The sequence below is a fragment of the Dromaius novaehollandiae genome, chromosome 1, assembly GCF_036370855.1.
Source record: "Dromaius novaehollandiae isolate bDroNov1 chromosome 1, bDroNov1.hap1, whole genome shotgun sequence".
In the NCBI taxonomy this organism is placed as follows: domain Eukaryota; kingdom Metazoa; phylum Chordata; class Aves; order Casuariiformes; family Dromaiidae; genus Dromaius; species Dromaius novaehollandiae.
Window position 1 is genome coordinate 185053494 of NC_088098.1, and position 19294 is coordinate 185072787.

The window sequence follows — 19294 nt, forward strand, 5'->3', positions numbered from 1 at the left end:
AACAAAGCAAGAAGTTAATGGCATTCTTTCAAAAAGCTGCAGCAGTAAAATTCTCATCCTTGTGCTTCCTTCCCCTGCTCTCCCCAAAGGAAAATGTACAACATAAAAAAAAAAAAAAAAACACCACTATGCCTTTCCCCCACCGAAAAAATGTTTCAGGGTTTCGTCTGCACACGTTCCACAACAAGTGAACATCTTTGCCTCCCATTTTCTGACACCGAGAGTCACCTCACTACATAATTTTCATCCAATCTAATTTATTAGTTAATAAGCTTGTCTTCTCATTCTATAGGATGTAGCTGTAGCGCTCGGACAATTCATTTGGAAGACAAGTTGAGGGAGTTTAAATGGGAGGCAGAGAAGAGAGTTCACTGCTCCTGCAATCTTGTCCTAATTACCACTTCAGTGAAACCCAGGATCTGGACAATTGTCCTCTTCCAAGGACAATTGCACTGTTTGCCCTCCCCCTATTTCCCAACCACAGCTTATGGTTTCTGCTCCCACAAACGCCCCAGCTCCACTGCTCCCCAGTCAAGCCCTAACCTGGTTCAATGGGCCACCTTACTGCCCCTGGCATGAACAGCCCATTTGCCACCTCAGCTCACTTTGCCTGAAGCAGATGAGGGACTGCTCACACAAACAGTTCAGACAGCAGATGGGAGAGGAGGGTAATAAGACACTAGGAAAAAATCTATGTATCAATGAGAATAAAACAAAGGTCATACCTTTCAAGCAGCACAGATGCAGCTGAAAGAGCAATCTCACAGCCTCAGCCACAGAAACATCTAGGCACAAACATGCCCAACCTCTACCAGTTTAGCTAAAGATAAGTTTAAAACAAGTTGTACTGGTGCAAATTCACATGCTATCGTTCATGTGTCAAAACACACATCTAGGGCTTAAATCATAACTGGAGCTCAACTAGTACAACTTACTCTTGCATCAGGAACCCAAGGGTGAGCTAAGAGCCTCAGTGGATGCCATCTCGCTAGCTGAATGGTTTAAGGGTTCACAACTCACTTGGTCCAAACCCTCCTTTCGGGCTTCAGGGCAGGTCCACTTAAACCACTGCTGTGTGGATTTTAACGGACGCTCAGTGAAGCGACAAGGGTCGTTACACACGTAACCTTTGCTTATCAGTGAAAACGAGCAACTGGGCTGAGGATCAAGCACGCTCAATGGGCACACGGGCTGGGGAAGCCCAAGACATGCGAAGGGACCAGAGACAGCATCAAGGCACTAGTAGTATTTGCCCATCTCGTTCCTAAATACCAGACTTGTTCCACGTAGATGATATGACAGCAGGTTCTTTAAACACAGCCTCTGTCAGCCTTAAAAGAATACAAAGCTGGATTCTCTGTACAAGTCTATGGGAAAAAAAAAATCTTTTCCTGATTTCACCTTCTCTAGAGATTCCGGCATAAAGCAACACAAATGAATCTGTAAGCTCATAAAACTTCCCATTAACATTTTACAGACAACCAGAGGGGATGTAGGCAAAACCCTCGCAGTTCACATCAGTACAGCATGCAGAGGTCAGTGGCTCCAGGTCTCCTCTTAAAGAGCAGTGGTTATTCTCTCAGGTAGCTATTTGCAGCTAGTAACAGCTGCTGTCTCTCTCCTCAGATATACCGGGATTAAAAATGTGTTTATCAATGTAATGATGTCACAGTTCTTTTCAGGTGTTTGAGATTCCTGGCAGCACAACTTAAAATGTTTCCTAAGTTCAGCTGAAGGTAGGATACATGTAAGTGAAGGTAGGATACATGTAAGAGAAGCTTTAAAAGCTATGAACATCAGAATCAATGCACAAAATATACTTAACATCCTTTCTAACCATGGGGCTTCAAAGTATAACTCTTTTCTATAAAACTCACTATTATTTTACCAAAACATTTGAAGGACCAGGCAAAACTACTTTATTTTGTCATTTGGCAAAAGTATCAAGAGTAACAAATGTTAGAAGAATGATTTCTAGTCCATTACAATTGAAAAAAATGTTTAATACAACTCACCTGAAGGACTATATTAAAGACAATTAGCTTTTTATAAAAACAAATGGTTGAATGCTGTATTATATATATATGCCTTTCAAAAGTGCATGCTTAGGAAGATATTCTAAAAACAGTAATTTTCCTCTCAGTTTTCTTCTCAGGAAATCCCTCCATAGTACATTATTAAATGGTTTAACTTAATAGCTTCCTATATTATGGCTCCATCACACAAATTAAAATTTTATTTCTCTTAGTTGCTTCAAAGGTAACCTATTTCAATGTTGTTCTTGGCTGACACTAGAAGAAACATGCTTTTTGAATACAAAAAGGTCAGTATTTGTAAAAATGCTGCAAATTGTCTCTAGCATTCAAACAAACTTGAAGCTGTTTCTCAACACAAAAAGTTTCATTTTCATTCATATGTCTAAACCACCTTTGCATTACAAAAGTCCCCAAATAGACACTTCCTCTCTACAGTTCCTTCTTTTCTCTTTTTGAAATAAACAAAAGTATGTTTTTTCAAAAACAGGATTCCACTGTGTCAATAACAGAGTATGAAAGGCATCTGGCGTGCCTTGCTGGGCTCACAGAACTCTCTGTAAACCAGCTCAGAGGTACTGATAGCCAGTAAAGTAAATCATTGCAATCTGTGTAGGTCTGACACACTTTCCACTTGACAACACGTAAACTTCATAATTATTTTCTTCATAGCTAGTACCCCTGTTCACTTCCCGTGTTTAATTTACGGCCATTGTTAGAAGCGTGAATAGTTATATAAAGCAAATAGTTTAGAGAGATACTGGAGAAGGCAGCGGGGGGGGGGGGGGGGGGAATAACGGCACAAAACAGCAAACATACCAAGAGAATGGGAGTGGATAATATAACAACTGCCTCCAAGTAATATGTCAGGCCAAATTCTGCCTTCAGCAGACAACAGGCAACTCCTGGTGCCTTCAAGACACAGTTTTGACGAGAGCTGTTTCTAAGAGGATCTTCTGGTTGGAAAAACAGCCTACACTAAAACAAGCCATGCCATCACATCCTTGAGAAATTATTTGTGTTAGCTCCAAAATTACCTAGTCTTTCACACACAGCATGCACAAAGAGGAGAAAAATAACAGTATCTGTGCGAACTTGCTTTTAACTTGAAATTGAGTCTGCTTGAAAGAGCAAGTTAAAAATTAATTTTCTGACAGCGGACAGCCCTAGGTATCACAAGTTGCAACTGTAGTTTCACAACCACATTTTTCTGTTTCTTTCCCTAGCTCCAATATAAATCTGCACAAACAGCAAAATAACTAGAAAGTGGAGGACAGCAGAAGTGACTCAGAAGAGCAGCTTTCTCCTAACCTGTTTCATTAAACTAATCAAAAGATCCAGTCAACAACACAAGTATCTCTAGAGAAACATACAGAGTGATGAAATGGTATATAGCCACAATACATGTTAGCATTTTCTTTCAACGGTAGAGGACAATTTGAACCATTCAAGCTCTCATTCGTCTCTCCCGGTTCTGAAGAGCATCCTCACGTGGCGAGACATTTATATCGAACCCACTTGAGGTTAGTCACTCAAAAAGAAGTCAACCCACCTACATGTGGATAAGTTAGTTTGAGAACTCATTCCACATTTACCTAAGTGATGAGGCAGTATGCTTACACTAACCACCCAGAAAGAAATGCAAAACAGTCTCGCAAAATAAATATAAATGTATATATTCACACACACACACACAGACCTCACTGGCAGACACGGAAATGTTGATGATCAGTTAGATACAGAGTATTCTAGAAATAGAAGAAAACATCTAATGACAAAAGTAGACAAGGACATTCAATTCATCTAGAAACAATACAGTTCCCAACCTATATACTTGGCATTCCTATTCCTAGCAAATTATCTTGGCTATTTTTCTCAACATGGAAAGAAATAATTTGACCAAAAGTTTGAGAATTGAAGGCTCTTTCAAGGCTAACAAAATGGCCACAGTTTTTAGATTAGAAATTTAACCCAGTACAAAGTCACATGTGACCCAAGCTGACTGATCTCTTTAAGGACAAATAAATGACCTGAGCTCTAGCCATACAATTCATCACTAAAGATAGCTGTTAGGTAGTTAAGGCCTAAAACACATCAAGGTAGGAATGCATAAACTTTAGTCTCTATCAGATAGGATCCTTATAGCACAAAGACTGACACAGCTGAAATCTTTGCCTGAGGACAGGCCCATATTGAAGAAGAAATCATTTTTACCTCTACACAGATTAGTCCCTTCACATCAGGAGACCAAAAATGTCTAGAGCATTTCACATTGCTGCTGCAGACTTTTGATAAGTAAAGGACTTCAAATTTCAGTACACAGAGTCTCCGTCAACTATGTTATCTGGCAAGGAACATTTAAGTAAGATTTCAGAATGAAAATAATCTGTAAAGCACATCAGTAGCATTAAAAGGATAAGCATGGTAAATCACCAGTTTATTTTAGCGAAGTTTCATTGTTTACAGAGTAGATGATAACCAAGGCTGGCAACATGAACACCACCTCCTGCCACTCTTGCATTGAATCACCAGGAGGAGGAAAGTCCTCGCTGCTCCTCTTGCACTCAACAAAACTCCAGCAAGTTACCAAAACTGTTGGTGAAAACAACGAAATCTGCCTGTGAAAGCTGAGGAACCTTTGCTAACAGTTGCAAAAAGTGAAAGCTGTTTTGGAGATCAAAGGGTCTCCTCTGCTATAAAGGGAAATCCTGCATTTTTGTTGCAAAGTCTCTTCTATCAGCTCACCTCATACAGTCCTACTGTAGTCCTCACTTTCAAAGGCAGCTCAACTAAGAGAGAAAAAGGGTGCATTTATACACTTTGTGCATATTTTTACACAGAGGCGTCCAAAGAGTAAAACACATCACTGAAGTAAGAGTTTGCAGCAATACTGAAACATCAGGCTATACCAGGCCAACAACATGCTTAAAATCTGTACATTTACCTTTTTCTTTCTCATTCAAATGCCAAGATTATGGACTAATATTCAACAGAGGAAAAAAAGAAAACTATAGAAATGCCTGTTTTCTAAAGTGTATCTGAGGTCTCCAAAGCACAGGTCTGCAAATACTGTCCAGGCTAGCTGGCATCTAACGATATCACTCCCATGGCTCATCTCTCAACAACCATAAACTCGACCCAAATCAAAAGATCCCTGCCTTGGGGGGGAGGAACGGGGCGGATGGAATAGGAGTGGGGGTTTTTTTTGCTTTTTATTTTTTGAGGCAGAAGCAAATTCAAGCTTCAGCTATAAAAATCAGGAAAAAATAATGCCATTTCTGTTTCACTTCTAACCCACTTACTTATCTGCCTCCTAGAACACGATCTGTTCAAGCTGGTATCTGTAAGGCTCAACAGAATTTCCAATCCCTTTTCCCGATTTCACCACTGGGTCTCAGAGGCTTCAGCAGTAGCTCTGGTGCAACAGCACGAGAGCCTGAACATGGCAGCGCTGCCTCCAAAGAGGAACTAACTGCTCCTCCTCGAAGCACTGGTCAAGCGAAAGCAGCGGCAACTACTTACCCTTTAGCACAGAAAAAGTGTTCTGCACAAGATAAACAGCCACAGCCCAGGAGCTGACATAGGACAGGCTAACTCGAATTTCTAAGGCTGGAGGTCTTGAGGCTGGAGGGTCTGGCCCAGGAGGAAAGTAGAGAGAGGAGGTAAGGACAAGGAGGCTCCTGCCTCCGTCCCTCGCGAAAACAGCAGACAACTGCTGTCTCGGTTCTAGGATCCAAAAATGAAACTCACGATGAAAAAAAAAAAAAAAAAGAAAGAAAATGGAAACAGCTTAAAGAATCTTGCAGAAAGAAACTTCTACCACCTACTCAAAACAATTCTTTTTCTCCCAAATGCTTCCTTTGTAGTTTTATCATTTCCTCTGTGGATTTTTCAGAGTGAAATGATGCACCAAATAAATTTGCAAAACCCTTGCAATGGCTGTTCCTTCAAGAAAAGGAAAAAGGAAAAACATAAAATCCAAAGGCAGTAGAAACACAACACCCCAGGGTGCAGGAGGAAGATATTGGTGAACACTGGAAAGGACTGAAGAACCAGCCTCACTCAGAACACAACCATTTACTTAATGGTTGCCTCCCTCTCTCCCTCCCCTGTTGCCATCACAGTATTAAGCAAGACTCCATTATACTTGTCAAATACAGGCATCATAGAGCAAGCTGGAAAGTATTCCCCTATGCATAAGAGTTTCAGTTCCTCGTCATTCATTTTTTCAACATAGGACATTCAACTGTATTTTTCGACTGAAAGGCTGAAACATAGGGTACAAAGCTCCTTATCGAGACAAAACTCCCAGAGACATTAGTGTAGTGTTCTGTTCAAATACAAACAAGGCAGACACGTTCATTACATGCTCGAAATACCGTGCTTGTGTTCAGAAGTCTGTAATTAACTTTGCAGTATCAAAGTACTTCTCATCCATTGAAAGTTAAAAAGCAATTTGACACAACACAACTACTTCGAGGAGTTTCTTGTTCCAATACAACTACAGCTAACCCCATTTTATAATTGGCCCATCCCACTGCCACATACACAGTCAGTCCCCTATTATCATTTCCCAATATTTTTTTTAAAAAGGTAAGTAGCTGCCTTTTTTTTTTGTTGTTCTGTACAAAACAATTTAACTTTCTCTGTTTTAAAATCATACAGTAGCACCACGCTGGAGCAGTAAGAGAGCCGCACGCAGTTCAAGCTGGTGCGTGCAAAGCGTGAACCATCTTTCGAAACTACAAACCTGCCATTTTAAGGAGCTCAGGACCAACCGGCAGGTTTACGCAGTGTGAAGGCGCCCAGCGCCAACTGCTCCGATTCTGCCTGGATCCCTTTGGCACATGCCCTGCTACATGCTAAGCACATCCATGTAAATGTACGCAGAGTTTGGAAAGAAAGTAAGATTTGTATATCAGAGAGGCAGCTGAGCCGTCACTAAAGCAGTCGAACCAGCAGCATGCCCGAGATATTAACTGACACGTTTCACACACAACTAAAAACACAGCAAAACTGTAAATGCGGGCAATGTGTTAACACCGATTCGGGGAAAAACAGAGAATGAGCCACAGTGCCCTTAACCTAAAATAACAAGCGAAGAAAAAAAAAGTTAGAGGTAGCTCGCACAGCACTCTTGCATGGAATCGTCGGTTTATACTTGTAGTTTAATTTTGCTCCGAGCACACCCCGTTGCCGCGCCTCAGCGGGCGGCTCCCCGCCTCAGGCGGCCGGGGCAAGCGGCTCCCGCCGCCGGAGACACCGCAGCTCCCCCGTCCCGGCAGCGAGGTGCGACGAGGCGGGCGGCCGCCGCCCCGCCAGCAGCACCCACCCACCCGCCCACCCACCTACCTACCTACCTACCTACCTACCTTGCGGCTCAGCAGCGCCGGCGGCGCCGCCCGGCAGCCCGCTGCCCGTCGCCGCTGGCTCGCGGGGCGCGCCGTCCCCGCCGCCCCGGGAAACCCCGCAGCCTCATGCAGCTAAAATGGCTCCTGCCGCCGGGGGAAGTGGTGCCCGGCCCGGGCCGGGCCGGTGAGTCACCGCGGGGCCGGCTGGGCGGCGCGGCTCGGCACGCCCCGGGCGGGGGCCGCGGCTCCGCGGGGCCGGCCCGGCCCGCAGGTGGCGGCGGGGGGGCCCGGCCCGGCCCCGGCTCGACCGCCGCCTTTCCGCGCGGCGCTGCCAACTCCAGCAAGTGCGGGAGGGCCGCGCCAGCAGGGTCAATTCTCCCCCCTCCTCCTTTTTTTTTCCCTCTTTTAAAGGAAACAGCGAACTCGGGACAGGTGCAGCCAGGCCCGCGGGGCTGCCCCGAGCCCCACCGCCACCGTCCTCGCGGTGTCGGAGCAGCCCCGGCTTCACCTGTCTGCCCTCAAAGTGCTGCGAAGCTCAGGAAAGCTGTTTTCTCACGTAGCTGACCACAGCGGGGGACTCGCAGCCCCCTTCGCAGCGCGCCACGCACCCTAGCACATTGCTCTGCTCAGCATGCCTCCATGAACGCAAGTATGTTTTGTTATGTAACATCCTCCCCACTCATTTTATGAGAAAGAAATAAATTTCTGCAGAACATCTGGTGTTTTCTGTCCCAAAGCCATTTTGCTTTGGCTAAACTGGCTAACCCTGGAAAAATCAAACTTCTGAGGGCCCAAACCTCTCAGGGAAGTTTTACCCAATGTGCAGGTTTTTAATGAAGTCAGCAGGAGCGCTCATGTGCATCTAACTCAAACCCCAGGGCTTGCAAGAATCCCCAAGAGATTTCCAACATGCTCCCTTTGTTCTTCAGTGAAATGTTGTGCCCCATAAACAGTAGATCACTATTATGCCCAATAAACAACAGACCAATGTGCCCAAGCTCCAACCCATCCAACACACAAACGAAGACTATCTAAGCACTTAGGACAGGGTTTATATATTCACTAAACGGACATAAAGGCCTGACAGAAATTTGGTCTCAAAAATACTGCATGGAGGGCAAGAACAGAATTCCTTCCATTTTGTTTTGATGGGAAGGGTAAGCGCACACCTTGCTTGCAAGCTAGCATGTTTATTTTCCACTAAAAGCTTATTTCAGGAAGGACAGAATCCAACATACTGCTTTGGAAACCACTCTGGCCGTAAGGGAAGGCATGACTACGGAGACCCAAAATCAAGCGGACAAAAAGAGGCTGTAACCAAGGGCAAGAAGTTGGGAGGCTGGGGATGAAAGAAAGCAGCAGAAATGGCCTTGCATAGAGCAGTGACTAAAAACCTTAAGCTTCTTCCAATAAATGGAAGGATTCCAAACACAATTAAATGCTGCAGTAATTAAACATCCCTTAGTGATAATTAAGCAATAGTCCAACAAGTGGCTCACAGAGGAAAACTGATTGTTTTATGGAGATTAATACTTCTAATACTGGTTATACTTAATAACTGGGAAGAAAATTTTGTTTCTACTTGCAAGTAATTCAGTCCCTATGGTTTGCATGGCACTCGAAGGCAAAACTGGCTACCAGTTTATTGTTTAAAGAGCAACTATCCAGGCATTATTTCACTAGATGTATTTTATCATGTTATTTTGCAGCCCATTTTAGGGGAGAATCTGAGGAAAACGAGAGCAAGAAGAGCAGCAGTAGTTTCTTTATCACTAAGCGAGTAAAGATATCAATTGAGTTACCACCGCAGTAGTTTCACCATGGCTCTTCATCAAAATATGTTTTCATTTGTATTCTCAGTTGAAAAAAGGCCATGTGGAGGAAACACCATGATGTTATTTTAGTCACTGTATATTTTCCACCTCTTGCAACAGATGTATTTTCTCTCTTTTCAACAACTTACATCTAAAAGTATTTCTGTTTCTTGCACTGCAAAACCCTTTGGAAATCATGGGAGGCTGAGAGGAGAAATCTGACCCAGGTGCACCGCAGTTACAAGGAAACACTAACATGGACCCAGGCAGAGTACCATTTTAATTATTAAAGCAAGTCTAATAATTATATTTTACAGGGAAAAAAGAAAAACCACTTTTCCAAGCAATCACTAGACTTAAAAATCATTTCATTGTGATGTATGACCATAAGACCACAAGCTATGCAAATATCTCACTGTTTCTAAGCTAAATGTGGTAGCAACATTTTTTAAAAGCATCTATAAAATGTAAATGTATTTAGTGAAAGATAATGCACGTGGATGTTCATCACTGAAGCTGTATCAGGTTTCCTTCTAACTACAATTTCAGCTTAAACAAGAATTAGTCTTTCCTGTTGCTGGGATGAGCATCTCTATGAAATTCAGATCATCATTTGCCCAAAAGACATAGCTAGACACTGACCAACGGCATGACTTAAGCCAATTTAAACAGCCTCTACCTTCTGCTCTGTCCTGGCTGCGTATTCTTCACGCTGAGCTACTCCCCCCGCTGTTTTCCCTAGTGCAAATATTTGTGCAGCCACACAGCGAAGCAGACTGTGGAACCGACCAGCCGAAAAGTTAATGCTGCGCAAATAAATAAATAATGTATAATAAAATTCTCAAGTTTTCCTTGGCTCTGCCTCCCGAAGGAATGCACACAGGGTTACAGCTGGAGGGGAGCAGTGTGGCCAAGTAGGCAGTGCTCTGGGTGGCATGGCAGCGGCCCAGGTTCAGCTCCCATTGCTGCTGGCCTTGTGCGTGACCCTGAGGAAGCCACTTTGGTCGTTGCTGTCCCTCCTTAGCTTGCTTGGAAAGCTGCAGATCTACAGGAGCGAAACCACGTTACAAACCCTCGATTACAACTGCCCAAGCCCAGCTCTGTGTTGCTTTGCGGCCGTGGCCCTGCCCATAGAAAGGGCTTGGTACTCTGGGGAAGCACAAGCACCAAAGCCATCAAAAAGTGATTGGGAGCCATAAAAATCCATGGCCTTTCCACCCTTTCTCCATCTTGAGAAAGCAAAGGGTTTTCTGCCTAGAGACCTGTGCAGAGAGGCAAGGAGAAGGACATGCAGAACCAGCATGAGTGCCACACAGGCCGATATGCACGAGAAGCCCCCAGGCTAGGTGGGACCCCGAGGTGCCATTCCCAAAGCAGCTGCAGATGCTGCAAGGAGAGACATCACCTCCCCACTCCCACCAGGCTCGCACCACTCGCTCGCACAGGCTCTGGGCCCCAGCGGACTGCAGGGAAAACTCCGGCTTGGCGCTGGATAAAAATCCAATTTAAGGAACTTCTGTTTCTGTTTCTTTTTGTAGCTTCTGAGTATCTCAAGCCTTACAATGTATTTAACCTCACACTATCTCTGCAGGATAGAAGTACTATTAATCCCAGTCACAGACATGGGACTGAAGAACAACTGAGTGATAAGCCCAAGACCACACTGTCTATGTAAAGCTGACAGTTGAACATAAAACAACCCTACACAAATCTTAAGTTTGCACCCTAACTCCTGCACCCTCCTTTCTCCTTGTATACAACACTAAGAAAAGGTACTGGCACTGCTATGCATTTTAATATAATATATACCTATCATGGTGTTACTGTCATCATACTTAGGATCTGTGGACTGGTACCTCTCACTGTGGCAGGTGCCACAAGAAACAATAGTTTCAGTCTAACAGTGCTAAATGCATAATGACCCAAATATTTATACATGAAAAACTGCATGAGGAGGTTATAAGGTAGCTTGTTCCTAGCCACAAAGGAAGTCTCTGCCACGCGACATCGGGTATATGAAAGTTCTCATCACTGCAGTATTCAACAGCTTAGTCTTAAATTCAGACCAGATACCTCTGTTATTTTTAAGAAGACTGTTTTCAATCTACAAGCCTCTAGCATTTTCCAAGATTTCAGTAAAAGAGCATCTCTAAAGGAGAAATTAAGAACCCAGGGTTTCAGATACCTGGAATACAGCCCACATGGCTATCAGTGCTTAATTTGCAATTTAAAGGCACGGCTCAGTGATGTTTTAGTGCACGATGAATATAAGCTGACTGTAGCACACAACAAATTTGAGAGAAAACACTACTTGCTCACTGTAATGGTCTTCTGAACTCTAGAGTTGTAGGAAAGGAAAAGTGGTAGTATTAAAAGCACATGTACAGGTCGTTATCCTTCTCACAGGTTGGGAGGGAAGGTATCCTGGTACTATGTTTAACTGGAATCCTTCACATAATATATGCTGTGTCTTCTTTCAAAATACACAAAAGAGTCCTTCGCAAGTCTGCAGTCAGGAAACTCCAAGCCTCCAGAAATTATGCCTAAGTACTAGAAGGGGTGAAAGAAGAGATTGAAATGATACAGGTTCAGAACCGAGCATCAGGGAGCTCTAAACTCCTTCCTTCTAGCCTTCCAAGTTCGCCTCCAGTGTTTTCTTGCAAACACAGATTTGGCAAGGTCACTGCCTTCACCAGCAGCACAGCAACATCCCACACAGCCACAGGCCCCTGACCTTGTACAGCCTTGCACAAAGTCTTCTTGGATCATCTGAAGGTACTCCTAGGTCATGTCGCAGAAGTGACAAGCATCTGGGAAAACCCACTTACATACTCATTTTTCCTTGCTCTTTCCTCCTTTCCTTCCTCCTTTTGTTACAGGTTGCCTCTGCTGAGAAATAACCCTTCTCAGCATTTCTGACAATGGTTGAAAAGGAGAGTGAGTATATTCTCCTTTCCACAGGTAAGCAGACCTGAGAGTGCAAAAGCTGCAAACACGCAGGCAGTAAATACGGTTCTGACACACAGTTGTTTCTGATCCAGTCTCAGACAGAAGTTGTGTGCTATAGCTCCACCCTGACACTTCCCTACCAATCCATCTGGGCTTTCCTCTCTGCAGTCTCTCCTCGTACTGGCTCAGGTCTCTGCAGTACCTGCTAAACCTCCCACTGATCCAATTTAACACATGAAAGTGGCAGAAAGCTGAGGGGGGCGGGTGGGGAGCACAGGCATTTTTCTGTGCGATGAGCAGGTTGAATCAGCTCGGAAAAGGCTGCGACGAGTGCTGCCAGCAAAAGACAGGGGACCTCCCTTCTGTGGGTGGTAATAAACCACTAGGCTGGCTCAGTTGTATGGCAAATCTCCACCCTAAGAATCACACCATTTCACATTTTTCACTGGAAAAAAACAAAAACCAAAAAAAATCCCCAACAGCTTGCAGAGGTATGTTACCTGGGGGCGATGCAGCCTGCCACTCACCCCCCACCGCTCAGCCCTGGCCCCGCTCTGCTCCTGTGTCTGCTCACACACTCGGGCGCCGCGCTACACCTGCGCGCGGGTTTTACAAAGTGATTTGATGTCGTACGAATGCGTTTGCCTTTAAACTCAACGGAAGTCGCACTGTTAAACCCACAGCTTTGACAGTCACACAAACTAAAAATAACGATGGGCCAAATTTAGAGCACGGACTGACTCTCACAGAGGAATTGAGACCCTCAAAAAGCATGAAACAAAAAGCATTAAACCATGATCTGCTGATGTTTGTAAATTAGACGGCACATTATCTGGTTTTCCCAGATGAAAGACAAGAGAAATCACTTGCTTTACCTAATGTTGTCACTATCGACATTCAGACAGAGAAGACTGCTGCATCCTGAAACCCAATTCACTCACTCACTTCTCTTCTGACAGATTTCAGCTTACTACTTCCCAGTCCTTCAGTCTGGGACACTAAACTGGTCCAAAAAGGCCAGTATCCCCTATTGCCTTTAAGTATTGCCCCTAGACCCTGCTCCTTCATGGGTTTTACAACAAAAAAGCCAAATAATGGAAAGACAGAGAAGTAAATGGGCAGAGGAAAATATGTGATAACAACGAACGGGTTAATTCTACCTGAATCAATTTCTTTTTTAAACTAGAAGAGCTTAGTCCTTGAAAACACAGACAGAAGCACTAGTATCTAAAACGTGGCAGAAGACAGTGTAATTCTACTCAAATACAGTTATAGACCCTGACAGAAATGCTACTTTACTTACAGAACACCTCACTACAACTCTTCACTGCTACATATTTGCAATAAACAAAGCCAAAATGACCAAATTTTTATATGGTAATAATTACTGAATGTTCCAAGAGAACCAGCAAGGGCATAGGACCAAGACAAGTATTAGGTCTTCTATTCGTTTGTACAGGTTTACACTCAGCTTTCTTTTAAGCAAATCCAGGCTTCCTGCTATTGGGTAAAAAAGACACAAAGTTGAGGGGATGCTAAGTGAAATTGATAAATGCTGTTAAAATGCAAAAATATACAATGAAAAGAAAAAACAGAAGTTAGTTTTTCCAAGAACAAGCAGCAATCTTTCCAGAAAGAAAATTGGTGTTGATTCTTGAAGCAAAGCAGTGTTGGACATCATCCTACAAGGTAAGGTTCAGATTCCCTACTATTACACTCCTTCAGACTTCTACTGCTTTAATGGGATAGTTATATTTGCTGAAGACTCCTCAGAGAGACAGTTTTCAAGAATACAAGCTTAATCTAAAACTATTAGAGATGTTATTGTGCCAATAAAGACCACTTAAACTTTGCTCTGCCCCTTTCTTACACCAAAAAATACCTCAAATATTTTGAAACATACCGTTCTGTTTTTTGTTTTGAACACTGGAATTTTGTCATCTCTGATATAAGACAGAAAAAAAAAATCAGGCAAATGAATGAATAAAAATATATACCAAGTTAAACCGTGTGGCAAATACATGCAGAAGGAATATAAAATCATGGACTGGATGCATTTTATATAATCAAACAGCAGTCTCTTAACTGGAGTCCACTAAGGAATCCTCATTAAAAAAGTTGTAACTATATTTTTCCTCTTCTCATACTGTGAGTCACTCATTACATTTTTGGATGTTGCAACACATTTCTGAATAATCAACACATCCTAGAATTAAAAAAAGTGTAAGTGTCCACAGTGGACTTTTCCTGTCTATATTTATCATTATAAAATCAAATCAAGAATGAAGCCTATATCTGTAAAAGTTTCTATGCAAGGAATGCTATTATTCACAGACAAAGTATTTGGTATAGCCTGAGACAAGCATACAGATATGCACAGAAGTTACAGCATGACAGCGTTAGTTTTACTGTTATTATTTGGCCTTTATACAGAAAGAAAGGATGGGGGAGGGATCACAATGTTCCTCATCAAACCCTTTCCTAAGGGAGAACAGCCAGACACCGCCCTTAGCTAGAGAAATATGGACCCAAAACTGTACTTTTGCAGCTGCTTTTTTTAATTTTTTTTTAATGCTATGAGGCCAGGGTGTGGAGGCTGCACAGCCCCAGAGTCAGCTGTGCCACAGGAAATTACTACTGATATCTTGAATAAGTACCACAGAATTATTTATTCACATTTGTGTTTCAGACAATAATGAATGGCATCTGGCATATGTACATACAGGGGTGGTTGGTCCAAGGTTTTCCACTGCTCCAGTAAGATTAAAAACTGTCAGCTTCTCTTCCAGTTGTTATTGTCCTTCCAATTCTGTAGTCCTAAGCAGCCCATACTTACTCCCTCATACACTTGTGCTGACTCCCTTTACGGACACAGGCCAACTTTATGGAATCAAGGAAATCTAGATAACATCATTTTCAGAAAAATGTTGTGCTCAAGCTCCACGAATATGTTTAGATGCTTATGAGAACCCAACAGAATATTTCTGCATTGCTCAGAATGTGAACACAAAGGAAGGGAGAAGTGTGTTTATTACTGCTCTTACAGCTGCCCTAATTAGTGGAGAAAGATGAGAGCACTAACTTGAAGAGGCAGGAGAAAAAAAGTAAGTTGTACAGAAAAGTAAGCTCATTTAAATAAATACTTTTTCCCCTGCAGCTCATTCAGATAGAGAGCTAGCTATTAAAGAACAGTTAGATAGAAACATCACCTGATTGCTTACTTGTTAGAAAACGTTCACTATTTTCAGTAGCAGGCATACCTATACAAGCATGTGCTGAATTAATCAATTCATCAATTTACCTGAATGCATAAATGATTGAGAAGAGAGAAAAAAATAAAGAATATAGGAAAGAAAAAGGAGGGAAGGCAGGGTTTAAGGTTACAGATAAGGTGAACTGACAGCTAGAAGGCCAACATTCGGATCTCAGCTAAATTTCAAGTTGCTTGTACAAACAGCAGCCCTGCATCCCTGCGCTGATCTTCGGCCTGGTGAGCAGTCCTTCAAGCAAATCATGTAAGATTACAATTCTGTGGATCACTAAGAAACCAAATCTTCATCTCTCCTGTTGTTGTTTGCCCATAAAAATGAAGTATGGCAGGCAGACACATCCCAGAAGATACTATTACATACATACATACAGGCTCTGTTTTGTAGAGAAAATTGCTGCTACCACAATGTGTTTTCCAAAAGCCTCACAAGAATCATCTTTCTTTACTCTGTGAGTTAGGGAGTCGTGAGAACAGTATCAGGAATTAGAGGCTAGGAGACTGAGAGGACATCATGGTAGGCATGATTTCCGATATGTGATTTTTTTCCTGCTTTCCACAGGTCACTTAATTTTATGGAAGAAGCTCAATATTTTCCTTGAGTAATCTGTCATTACCCCAAGACTTACAAAACACTTACTATTTTCAGTGCTTCACTCAAAGTACTGTGTATACATTTATGTTTATTATTTTAGCCTAATACTGTAAATTTAGCATTTTTATATATATATATATATATATATATAAAATCCTGTTTCCCCTATTTTCCTGTATTTACTAAAGGTCCATCAGCTTTAAAGACCTCTACCTCTATCCCACTAGCCAGAGTGGAATGATTTTAACTCCCTCCACCTCAAGAGACAGATGAGACCTAAATTTGAGGGCAGGCTGCTCATATTCTAGAATGATACCCTAACATCAGGAAGTTTCATCCACTGCTTCTCTGAACAGTTTTATTTCCTGAATTCTCACTTCCAATGTTCCTCCTTTTTAGCAAGCTACATTAGAAATGCTTTCCTGCTTTGCATATCAAAGATACACTACTTGTCACTGGTCAATGAAACTTTCTTATCTTTCAAACACTACTGAAGAATAACATCAGACCAATTTATTTTTAATATTCAGAATAATCAATATGGCTTTTCTTAGGACAGTGGCCAGCAATCTCTCTAAGGAAGGAGAAAGAGTAATGTAAATAACCTTTTTTTTTCTTTACTGACTGTCCGCATCCTCAGGACAAGCCTGGCTTGCTGGTTTGAGGGCACTATTGCTTGCTGTTTTGCACCAGCTAGGAGCAACTTTCCTCTGCAACTCTCTTTTCCAGGACAAAACCACCCCCCTCTCCTAAACAAACATTCCTTAATTCCTTTATGGCTAATCCTTAATGGCATGCAGCCGACTGCTGCTTTCCTAGAAGCTCCCAATTAGCCTATCTGAAGGTTTTGATTCCAGGTGATTCAGGTAGGGTCAGGTAAGTTATTTCTACTTACTTTCTGAAAATAGACTCATTTCCCTCCATCCTATTCCAGAAAGTGACATTATTTTACAAGTTTTTTTTCAAAGCTACATGAGTATATCATATGTACATCTTTTGGCAGAAGCCACATCTGGAAGTATAGGAATTATGTAACAAAATACAAGCAACACACTAGAAAACTCACTTTTACCATTTCATGTCAACTATCAGCCCAGCCAATGAACAGCAAGAATACCACTGGGCCCCATGCATACAACTGCAACAATGTGAACTACCAGAGCCATGAAGTGAGGTGCTTTTACATCAGCAGGTGAAAACTGCAGCTCCTTCTACATGGGATACCTGCAGGCAGTGGGCTGGAAGACCCCAGGGGATTTCAGCACAGTGGGCAAGGTGGTCCCGGGGCACCCAGGGCATAGGTGGTGTTACTGTATGCAGGGAAAAGAGAGGTGGAGGTGAGGGATTCAGGTCCATAGGAAACCTGGCTCTCTACTTACAATGCCCAGAGAACAATTCATATTTATAGGCAGAAAAGAGCATGCTGTAAGATCTGCAGGCCAAAGATAAAACAGCAAAGACCTTTTAATCTAAATAGACAAAACAAAACAGAAGAATGGGGAAAACAGCATATAATCATTGAGCGGTCGTGTTGGCTCAAGGATTGTTTTTTCCACACTTCTGTATCCTTCTAAATGTGTGGGGGTAATACAATGTGTAAATCAACTGCTTCTCCTTCCTGTGTCCACTTAATTAAAAAAAAAAAAAAATTTGTAAGCAGTCTCTCACCCCTCTGCACATCAGCCTTTCACCTTGCAGACCATCGTTACTGGCATAACCAAACAAGCCTTAAAAAAGGCAGTGACACTCTCTAGGGCAAGGACATTCCCCTTACCCCTAAATCCAAAATAGCATGGTCAGACAATGCTGCAAAGTCAGTGCTCTTAATGAGATTTTTGGGTACCAGTAATTGTGGTTAAGACGACTTACATTAGGTGAGGTTTATTCCAGGAGTGGGGGAGGAGAAGATAAGAGGGTCCCACTCATGACTTCATTTGATGTGACATTCAGAACATCCCTGGAGTCAAGTTATTAAATACATATACATTCTATGGAAAAGGTCAAAATACAAGAAGAAATCCTTTCCTCTCTCTCCTGACTCGGAGCAATTAAGACTCAGTTTTGTGCAAATACTGTCAAGTGTCAGATCCAAAGAGATGTCAAAGAACAAAGCCAAAACAAGAGCGTAACTGAACAACAATATGCTCCAAATAATTTAACTATGTTATTAACAACAAAAAAAAAACACACACACACAGAGGAATAAGCACAGCACAGTTAAGGTAGAAGGAAATATGCCATTATAAACTGGTTAACACTTTGACTCCAAGAATTAAGAATTTTCCAAAGATTATTTTACATACATACACACACACAGAGGCATATATTTATATATGTATATATATACACACATACACATATGTATGTAGCATCGCAAGTTTAGGAAGAAAACAAAACCAAACAAAAACACTCTTAACTGCCAAGTGGCCTGATCAAAAATCTGTGTTGTGCTATAAAATTCTTAGCTGTTTAATCTCTGTATTTCAAAAATTATCATTAGCTGTACTTCATTAAAAAAATAATCTAGCTATCAATTCAAAAAAACTTCACTGGAGATGGAATCTGGAAGAAGACATGCAGTTTTGGAGTCTATTTGTTGCAAGGATATAGTACTATCCCTTAAATAACCATAGAAATTTTGGTCATACCTTCATAGCCCCTTCAGATTGTCCCAGAACAGCTACTTCCCCTGCTGAACCAGCTGCGTTACAGACACGGGGACTAGCAAACCCCAAAACTCACGCCTTGGATCTCCTGCATGATGGCCAGCTTGCACTGAAGGTCTTTTCTGAGCTGAATCTGGACAAAAGCCCCTTATCCCACTGGGATCTTGGTGTGATGTCCACTGCGGCATCTCCTGCAATTGGGGTACACAGAAGCTGACAACCTGTTCTCAGAAGCTTTTAAGCCTCTGTTCTTTAGTAAAATTTGCCCAGTAGTGGCTATGGGATGCTACCTTCTTAGGAGTGAGACACACATATACACGAGCCTCCTAGACCTTGCTTCCACCAGAAATCAGGCAGAAGTATTGGGAAGCCATACTCAGCAAACCATTCAAAACAAATTATAAGGAGATATGACTGACATCTCCCAGTTAATCTGAAATACTACAATTGGCCACTTGTAGCTTCTGTATTCCATCCCCTATAAATTTTGGCACACTCAGGTTCGGCTTTGCTACAAAGCTGCTTTCTAATACCCCATCTGACCACACCATCTCTCCCTTTAACTCTGAGCAGAACAGACATACACCACTGCCAACTCTGCTTGTACCACCCACCCAA

General features: G+C 42.4%; 1 protein-coding gene across 8 annotated transcripts in view; it reads right to left on the reverse strand.

Moving 5' to 3' along the window:
* ELF1 (E74 like ETS transcription factor 1) overlaps nucleotides 1-19294 on the reverse strand; it is a 92560-nt gene that overhangs the window by 60508 nt on the left and 12758 nt on the right. For 2 of the 8 annotated variants that reach the window (XM_064504804.1, XM_064504802.1), the window contains one exon: nucleotides 18753-18867. The exons of 2 other annotated variants lie outside the window; for them this stretch is intronic. The gene's annotated coding sequence lies outside the window, so the exon portion shown is untranslated. Of the gene's footprint in view, nucleotides 1-7401; nucleotides 7574-18658; nucleotides 18868-19294 lie in introns of those variants that run through there. 4 more of the 8 variants (XM_064504803.1, XM_064504801.1, XM_064504800.1 and 1 more) reach the window with 3 other exon arrangements.